General features: G+C 35.8%; 1 protein-coding gene across 3 annotated transcripts in view; it reads right to left on the reverse strand.

Annotated features, from left to right (window-relative positions):
• LOC127412292 (tight junction-associated protein 1-like) overlaps window positions 1–2,715 on the reverse strand; it is a 144,436-nt gene extending 141,721 nt beyond the window's left edge. For all 3 annotated transcript variants that reach the window (XM_051648531.1, XM_051648530.1, XM_051648532.1), the window contains exon 1: window positions 2,416–2,715. The gene's annotated coding sequence lies outside the window, so the exon portion shown is untranslated. The remainder of the gene's footprint in view (window positions 1–2,415) is intronic.
• Window positions 2,716–10,482: the final 7,767 nt, after the last annotated feature.

A 10,482-nucleotide genomic window follows, 5' to 3' on the forward strand; every position in this document is an offset into this window, starting at 1 on the left:
AGTGATGCTCCGGCCTTATATCTACATTGGCAGCTCCGGAAATAGGTATGTGCATCATGTTGCATGCTGGGGGTGACGTAAAGCAAATAATGAAGATTATAATACAGGTGACCTCTAAAGACACTTCCTTGATTGGTTCAGAAAGGACTCTCATACAACTCGATCCCAGCACAATTCCTGCTCAAGTTGTATTACTTTAATTAATAAAAACTTGCGATCGTTGAGGCAAAGCTGACTCGGCATATTGCTTCGACTGACTTACTTACTTAATGGGTACACATCACACACTGTATGGGGAAATGCATGATTTTTTTTCCCCCAAACCACTTAAGCGCAAACCTCGCACTGCAGTCATAACTAAACCCGTCATCTCAATCACGCAGTAACCTGTAAATAGTTCAGACTCCAGAAAGATTGTGAATGGATCCGATGCCGACCAACAGTATAAATAAGCCTGCCGGTAGTTTTTAATGTCAGAAGAATTCAATGTGATTTTGTTTTTTATTTTCATCTTCATCGTATTAAGTCTGATCTCCCTCAGTGGAGGACGTTTGCTCTGGTTGTGATAAAGACCAAGCCTCACATCTGAAGGTTACAAATTTGAATTCAATTAATTTGATATAACCCCTGTCTGATAATAGTACTATGATTTACATTAATAAATTTGGTTCACAAAATGCCTATGGGTGAACTCTGTTAGTACGTAGCCCCTTAGAGGACAAGGGCAGGAATTTTTTTGGCAATAAACTGACCCTGGTTTTACTACAGTAACCATATTTTAACCTTGATATTTATAGTAAAACCATATTAATTATATAGGAAAATTAAAACTATGGTAATAAAAATCATAATGTTGTGGTTATTATGGTTTCTACTACAAATACCATGGTATTCAAACTTACAAATTACTTAATTTAGTAAAACAATACATTTAAGAAAATATTTATAAACGAGGTGTTTAAAAATTATGAAAGAACGGGTTGATAGGAACATTGTATTATCATGATCTGAGGTGATGAATTGTGCACACCAAGCTTGAAATGGTACAAATATTTGAATGTTGTGTTTTTAATTATTCATCTAATCTAAGGGGTACAAAATGTGAATTAGTAGACAAGTTAATGCAGATGAAGTGTTTTGAATTCAAGGCTAGGACAGCATTTTATGAAGTCATATTGTTTGCAAGGCTTTATTAAAGAATGAAGAATGAGTTAAAGAATTAAAAAAGAATGTTTATATATATATATATATATATATATATATATATATATATATATATATATAAACCTTTTTATTGTGTTGGCAGTTTTTTTTTTCTTTCTTTCCACACATATCTGTCAAGCCCCTCTTTTCTGGGTTTTTTTCCCCCTCTTTTTTTATAGATTTCAAATCGTATTTTGATACTGCTAAACACCAGCAAGCGCACAGAAAAAAACATGTCAACCCTTTTATTTGTTTGTTTTTATAATTTGTAAATTGTATGTAATGTTTAATTGTGTATACCTATTTGTGTAACCCTAACATTTTTGTATTTTGTGTATTTAATTAAAAAAAATCTCACTTGGGGCGTAGCGTGGCCAATCAGCACAGTGATTGAGATGACCAATGAAAACGTTCCTGAGGGTTTAGTCATGACTGTGGGGCGTGGCTTGCGCTTAAAAAAATTAAAAAAATCACTTAAGGGGAAATATTAGCAATACATTTAATATTGCAAGATAAATATTGAGCAAACCGCTCACAAAACTTAAATCGAATAAAATCGACAGTTTGACGATAACGATGACATTAGGCTGATCTATAAACGCTGTAAATATAAAAAATATCATTCTGAATTGCATTCCGTTAAGTTGTTCTACATTTCCACGCTAGGACATTTGGACAAAAGTAATAATCCCATCACGTTACGAGATCATCATCCAGAATAGATCGTATATTAAATAAGATCGTTTTTCAGGATCGCGTTCACAACCGGATCTAGTTGGCAGTATATATGCGATCACGAAAAGAAAGAAAGAAAATCATTTAATAATGAAATATTTTGTTATAAACTTACAGACCATGTGAATAAAGAGTCCGCATTAAACAGACTACACTGCCTGGGGGCTTATTTTTTACTGCCAATGGCCATGAATGACTCCACCGAATAAATATGTATGAGAAACACTGACATCGGCACTTTTAAGAATAGTAACCTTGACTAATATGTAATCCGATCACTGCTTTGAGGAAATAGCGATCGAGAAGCAGATAAAATATATGTTTATGTTCAGTACAGCACTGCTGGGTGTGTTTATCAGTTCATCTCAATGGTGACTGTCTGGCCCGCGTATATCAACAATATATGAAAAATATCTTTCATAACACCTGATCAGACTGTGTGTCAGAGGGGTACATATTTACTCATTTCTTGCCTACCTCTGATTGATTTCCTGCAGTTAAAGCCCGAGTTTGGTGAAGATCAGTCTTGACTCTTGCTTAAAGTGAATAAACTTTGCCCGCTTTTCCTTCTTTTCCCTCTCTGGTTAACACACTTGCTAACGTCCACTAAAATCTGCCCGCGTGCTCCTTCACGAGCGACCGCCGACCCTTCGTCCTCTTGCCGTTATCTCTCAGTGAGCAGATAAAGTGATTCCGCTGATTGCAGGTGTAGATAACGACTGTTCCAGATTTCGGATAAAGTTTAACTCCATCTTCTCCCGTCCAGCGCCATCTTTCCCGCGGGGCACGCCGGGTAATCCTCAGGAATCCCGACGCGACGCGTTCGCCGCGCGTCCACAAGTGTTGAAATTTATTATGTAACGTTGGATAGACAGCAGGTGGGACGCGGACAAAGTGATGCAGCTTTCGTTTAGCAATACATTGCTTCTCTTGTCTTGAATGCCCTTTAGATCTAGTTTTTAGAAGCTGACAATAAATGATGCATTGATTTGTAAAAAATCATATTGTGTTGGCATATATATTAAAATGAAACCAAAAAGTTGCACAGATAAACACAGACCATACATAAAAGTACTGTGCTGACAGCATCATGGTACAGTGATTGTATCAAATGGCAATAACATGGTACTTTAAAATTCTCTCATCATTTACTCACCTTTATGCCATCCCAGATGTGTATGACTTTCTTTCTTCTGCTGAACACAAACGAAGATTTTTAGAAGAATATTTCAGCTGTGTAGGTCCATACAATGCATGTGAATGGTGAAGTCAGCATAAAAGTAATCCATAATACTCCAGTGGTTAAATCCATGTCTTCAGAAGTAATATGATAGATGTGGTTGAGAAACAGAATTTTATTTAAGTCCTTTTTTACTATTAATCTCCACTTTCATACTACTTTAGTTTTTGGTGATTCGCATTCTTCGTGCATATCGCCACCTACTGTGCAGGGAGGAGAATTTATAGTAAAAAAATACTTAAATATTGATCTGTTTCTCACCTATACCTATCATATCACTTATGAAGACATGGATTTAACCATTGGAGTCATATTGATTACTTTTATGCTGCCTTTTTAATCTTTTTGAGCTTCAAAGATCTGATCACCATTCACTTGCATTGTATGGACCTACACAGCTGAGATATTCTTCTAAAAATCTTAATTTGCATTCTGCAGAAGAAAGAAAGTCATACACATCTGGGATGGCATTTTCATTTTTGAGTGAACAAACCTTTTAATACCTTTGGTATGCTACTGAATGATCTCCATATTCATATACCATGGTATTCACACAGTACTCCAAGGAACATTAGGCCTTTACTTTAAAGAATACTATGTTATCATCCAGTAATAAAAATACATTGTAATACAATCTGTGTGTCATTCATTCATTTCATATTCAATAAGGAATTCAAAATTGGAAAAACAAAAAACGACTTATTATTTAATTATTCGTTTTCAAAACCAATATTAAAAAACAAATAATGAATTGTTTTTCGTAATTTCAATTTAATGCTCAAGTTAAGAATGGAAAAATAGCCACAGGACACTGTGCATTTTGATTATTTGATTTCACTAATATATGGCTTGAATATTTGATTCGCATATTTGGGTGGACCTGAAATGCCCCTTTCCTCTGATTGGACAACCTGCACCATCGTCTTCCTCAATGCTGTGACACAGAATAAAATTTCTCTGCTGTTTAATTGTTCAGATGAATTCATCTCAGTTAATATTAAATTTATTCTCCAAAACTCGCCATGTGTATTGCAGCTGAGCTATCTCTCTCATCAAATAGTCAGACACAGTGCCTACGCATAATTGTAAAATGTTCAGTGAATGCAGACAGGGTTTCGCTGCCACGTGAAGCAATTAATAAGAGTGACACACACACACACACACTTATTAAGATGTTTAACAGTAACAGTTAGTTCTGGTCCTCGAATCTGATTGGACGAGAGACGTTCCATGAGCACTGATGGTCTCACACCACCATCACTCAGATTGTGTTCATGCCGTTCTAAACTAAAGTGTAAGAGCAGTGCAGATGTGTTAAGAGCTATCTGTCTCTTTACATTACATTTTGTGACATTACATATTTTAGTCAGCAGGTGGAGGCAAAAGATCATTTTTGTATGTATTATGAGCCAGTTGGTGACGTGAAGTGAGTCAGCGTCACTCAGTGTTTATATTCATCAGCACTACGTGATCGCTCGGATTACTACTACACTACTAAAGCTGGAAAATTGCTTTAAACAGCTTTAAACTAACAACTTCAGCATTAAGGCTCATCACAACAGACTGATTAATTACACAAACTCAAGGCGCTTACCTCTTACTAGACATTCCACATTGGAGAGGACAAAATGGCGGAGGACATTGCAGTTTCTATAGTGAATGACTCTTTCGCACCAGCTACCGTGAAAAAAGGAGGAATACCCCCCGCTTGGACAGCTATTTTTCCACTGAGAAAATAGGATGCATTTTACCGAAATGACATTATCTTCAGAAAGCTGACTAACAGACTACAGCATCATCAACAGGTGATCGAACATGCTCCATCTCTCTCTCTCTCTCTTTCTCTCTCTCTCTCTCTCTCTCTCTCTCTCTCACACACACACACACACACACACACACACACACACATCCTTGTTTCTCCAATAACATGTTAGAAACAGTCCAAGCTGTGATACTAGTAGTTCTGAAGTAATGTTTTTGAGAGGCTCGGACGCATCATTTGGTTTGAACCAGCAATGGCAGATTCTGATCCATCGCGTAAGGAAGTAGTTCCATGCACAAATGCGTTTTTTTTCCTAATTTTTAAAAATGTACTTGTTACATTGTACTGTTGTATATAAGCAATATCACACTCGCAATTGTACTATATGGCCCTAAATCAGCACTGCTATGATTACCTGCGGCACTCGTGCCTGTGGCCGAATCACAGCAGTGCTGATGTAGGGCCATATCGCACAACTGCAAGTGTGATTGCTTAATAATAATAACAAATAAACTGGAAGATATTATTACATTTAATATCTACTATATGACAATATATTTTTACATTGAAGTGAAGAGTTCTAATTTCAAGCTCAGATCATTCCAACATCCATGAATGGGAATATGGGTAACCTTTACCTACTGGGTCGTATACGTGGCAGTTTTGTGTGCCTTTTATTATCTGACAAATGTGAAGCCTATGTGTAAATGCTGGTTTTAAATTCACTGGTCGAGCTTTTGAGAGACGAGCATTCATGAACTTCCTTTCGCATCATTTCCATGATGAGCAAGTCCCTCACACCAGAGCGGGGTAAAGTTAGTTTAGGTTCGATATTTTTGGGATATTCTGTTTCTCGTACCCGCGCTCTCTGACGGCTGCAAGTTTTCAAAGATTTCGCACACTTGGCTTGATGTTATGATATATATATATATATATATATATATATATATATATATATATATATATATATATATATATATATAAAACACTGCACGCAGAACTGTCTGTTGGTGTGGCTGCAGAATAATGACTGAAAATGCTCAGATGCACTTTCATTGCTTAGCGTACTTAAGGGACCGTCTGAAAAATCCACTCACCATTAAACACAGGCGGTGTCCAATCACAAGTTGACGTGCAAGTTAAACATAAAACATAAAAAGTACATTTTTATATTTCAAATGTTTTAGTAGGTTGCCAGTTAATAGACTGAGATACTACAAGTGAGATTTTTACAGTAAGACAAATAATATGAATACAGTATTAAATTATTTAAAATAAATAAATAAATAAATAATTCACTAAAAAGTTATTTCACATTCCAAAGATTGTAGTAAGTTTCCAGTGGATATACTGACATACTACTGATGACAGTAAATCCAATCATATGAATACAGTATTAAGTTATTTTAGGACAAACATCATACAGATTATCCAAAGGTTATAGTAACTTCCCAGTGGGTAGACTGACTAACTGTAAAAAATGTCACCTGTATTATGTCAATCTATCTATTGTATAACTTACTACATCCTTTGGAATGTGAAAATAATGTTTTTATTAATTTTAGTGATTTTGTTTTCATAATATAAGTGAATACTGTACATTCATATGCCAACAGCCATTATTCTGGCTGTCTACTACAACCTGTGAGTTTTTGTTTGTTTGTTTTATTTTTATGACAGAACATGCAAGTCATGCAATAGTTAAATAAATGACTGCACTGACGCCAGTGACGTTTTATTTGTGGGTGGAGTTTTCAGACGGTCCCTTACACACCATAGGCGAATAGTCAAAGAATATCGAACCTAAAATTAACTTTACCCCGCAGTTAAACGTAACCATATGTCTTTACAATGTAGGCATCTGCTTCAATAGTTTTATGAATGTACACCTCATTTAAAACCATGCCTTTTCAAACCGGAGCAATGACAGCAGGTTTATGTGTAGGGCTGTCTGATAAATCTGACTATTTGATGAGAGAGATAGCTCAGCTGCAATAAATGTGGTGAGTTTTGGAGAATAAATTTAATATTAACTGAGACGAATTCATCTGAACAATTAAACAGCAGAGAACTTTTATTCTGTGTCACAGCATTGAGGAAGACGATGGTGCAGGTTGTCCAATCAGAGGAAAGGGGCATTTCAGGTCCACCCAAATATGCGAATCAAATATTCAAGCCATATATTAGTGAAATCAAATAATCAAAACGCACAGTGTCCTGTGGCTATTTTTCCAATTTCCTATTTTTAACTTGAGCATTAAATCGAAATTACGAAAAACAATTCATTATTTGTTTTTTAATATTGGTTTTGAAAACGAATAATTAAATAATAAGTCGTTTTTTGTTTTTCCAATTTTGAAATCCTTATTGAATATGAAATGAATGAATGACACACAGATTCAATCCCACAGTAGTTCTTTGCTGGTGCAACTGCACTGAAAACAAATTAGCAGACAAAATAGCAACCTCATAATCCCTAAAATAAGAAGTTTGTGCAACTTTTTTTGTTTGTGTTGGTCCATAAAATGCAAGTGAATGGTGGCCAGAAATTTGATGGGCCAAAAAGCACATAAAGTCAGCATAAAAGAAATCTATAAAACTCCAGTGGTTTAATCCATGTCTTCTGAAGCAATCTAATCGATTTTGGGTGAGAACAGACCAAAATGTAACTCCTTTTTCACTGTACATTTGTCATTGCAATCTTTAGGCATGATCATGATTTCAAGCTTGATTACACTCCTAATGCATACGCAGAGCACTAGATGGAATTCCAAAAAATTTGGAACAGTAAGATACAAATAAAATCAAAAAGTAGTGATTTGTAAATTATATTCCCCTTTTCTATATTGAAAGCACTACAACTAAACAATATATGATGTTTCACCTTGTGAATTTCATTTTTTAAATTTTTTTATGTGCAGTAATTTCAAATCAGATGATTGCAACACGCTCCAAAAAAGTTGGGACAGTCGAGTTTTTACCACTGTGAAACATCACCATTTCTTCTAATAACACTTATTAAGCATTTAGGCACTGAAGACACAAGTGTTGTTAAGTTTAGAAAGTGGAATTTTACCCCATTCATCCATTATGCATGTCTTCAGCTGCACAATTGTACAGGGTCTTCATTGCCATATTGTGCGCTTCACAATGCACCACACATATGCTGCTCCAAAATTTTTACATATCTGTCTGCATTAATGGTGCCCTCACAGATGTGCGAGTTACTCATGACATGGGCACTGACACATCCCTGGCACATACAGACACTGGCTTTTGGACCTGACGCTGATAACAGCTTGGATGGTCCTGTTCTTCTTTGGTCCGGAGAACACGATGCATGTTTTTTTCAAAAACTATTTGAAATGTGGACTCATCGGACCAAAAAACACAGTTTCACTGTTCTACTTTCCATCAAAGATGAGACCGAGCCCAGAGAAGTCGGCAGCGCTTCAGGACAGTGTTGATGTAGGGCTTCTGCTTTACATAGTAAAGTCTTAACTTGCATCTGTGGATGCAGCGGCGAGTGGTGTTGACTAACAAAGGTTTACTAAAGTATTCCCAAGCCCATGTTCATGATATCCATTTCAGATGAATGATGTTTTTTAAAACAGTGACATCTGAGGGATCAGAGATCACGCACATTCAGAAGTGGTTTTCGTCTTGCCCTTTACGCACCGAGATTTTACCAGATTCCTTGAATCTTTTAACTATCTTGTGCACTGTAGAGGGTGAAATGCCCAAAATCCTTCCATTTTGTCTTTGGGGAACATTGTTCTCAAAGTGCTGGATTATTTGCTGAAGCATCTGTTGGCAAATTGACAAGTCTCGAATGATCCTTGTTCTTGAAGGACTGGGCTGTTTTTGGAGGCTCCTTATATACTGCGACACGATTGCCTCACATGTTTAACATCTCCTGTTTCACATTGCCTTGTTATTTTAACTCGTCAAATTGTTATTAGTCTTAAATTGCCCCTGTCTCAACTTTTTTGGAGCGTGTTGCAATCAACTTATTTGAAATTACTGTGCATTAAAAAAAAAAAAAAAAAAAAAAAATTAATTCATAAGGTAAAACATCATATAATGTTTAGTTGTGCTTTCAATATAGCGCAGGGTGATTATAATTTACAGATCACTTCTTTTTGTTTTTATAAGCATTTTTCATACTGTCCCAACATTTTTGGAATTGGGGTTGTACTTTTATGCTGCATTTATGTGATTTTTGGAGCTTCAAAGTTCTGAACACGATTCACTTGCATTGACCTACAGAGCTGAGATATTCTTCTAAAAATCTTAATTTGTGTCCTGCAGAAGAAAGAAATTCTACACATTTGGGGTGGCATGAGGGTGAGCATTTTCTTACTTTTATAAAGGCATATGTTTTACAATCAAATATAATATACAGTGAGTCTATATACATTTAATATAATCAGTGTATTAACACCAATTCTCAGTATGAATAATTAGATCTTAAATTGAATGCAAAAATATGCATACCTAGTCTTTGAATAGAATATTAAGAAATATATCAGATGTTACAAATAAAGCACACAGGCATTCAATACAGAAGCATTTTGAATTTTAGGGACATTTTTGTTACTTTTGATGGCATTTTTGGCCTTAGCCCCCGTTAATTTGTTACCCTGTTGGAAACCCCGTTTAGATGTTGATAACTAAGTAACACTCAAACTGAGATTTCATTGCAAGATCTCATGGAGAGAAAACTCAGCACCAGATGGCAGTCAATGCTGCTAGTACCTCTCATTGCCAAGAGGGGTTCTGCAAAATGTTTGTTCATTCTGTCAATGAGAATGTACTGAGATCTGGCCAAAAGTCATTGAGAAACACTAACTCATTGGTTTCTCTGTGCAGATCAGGATTTACATTTACTTCTTGATAAAATAAAAATGCAAAAATGTTCTAATTTCTCTTGTACTTCCTCTTTCTTTTTTCGCATCCTCTCCCGTTTTATCTTTATCAGTAGACAGACAATGCCACAGCTTCTTCTTTTGCTCCCCTTTAAAGGAATAGTTTGCTTAAAAATAAAATTCTGGAATATAGCGCACAATTTTATTTTGGATTTTATTTTTTATTTTATTTTTTTGTGACAGATATGGTCATTGCGTAAAGAATCTTAAAAAAAAAAAAAGAAACTACTTTTGTGTTCCACATAAAAAACAGCATACAGATTTGGAATGACACGAGGTTGAATAAATAATGTCTTTATGTGTAGTGAAGTGAGGAGATAAATATATGTATAAAACCTTTTCCCACACTGTTTGGGTGTAACAGAGCATTTATGGAAAAATCAGTTCACTGAGGAAACACATCCACCCATGAAGTGAGGTGCTGTTATCTTTTTTCCCAGACAAGAGGCCCTTCATCTGACAGCCAGTGTCAGTATAGGTTGAATACTAATGCTGAACTAGTCTGTCACAGAAGCAGACAGCTGACCCCAGAACAGCCTGTGCAAAGCATGTGCTTCTAAAGAGGTCATGTTCTGCTTACCTCAGACCGCCTGCTGGCTTGTATCGAAGAGATG

The sequence above is a fragment of the Myxocyprinus asiaticus genome, chromosome 21, assembly GCF_019703515.2.
Source record: "Myxocyprinus asiaticus isolate MX2 ecotype Aquarium Trade chromosome 21, UBuf_Myxa_2, whole genome shotgun sequence".
Lineage (NCBI taxonomy): Eukaryota > Metazoa > Chordata > Actinopteri > Cypriniformes > Catostomidae > Myxocyprinus > Myxocyprinus asiaticus.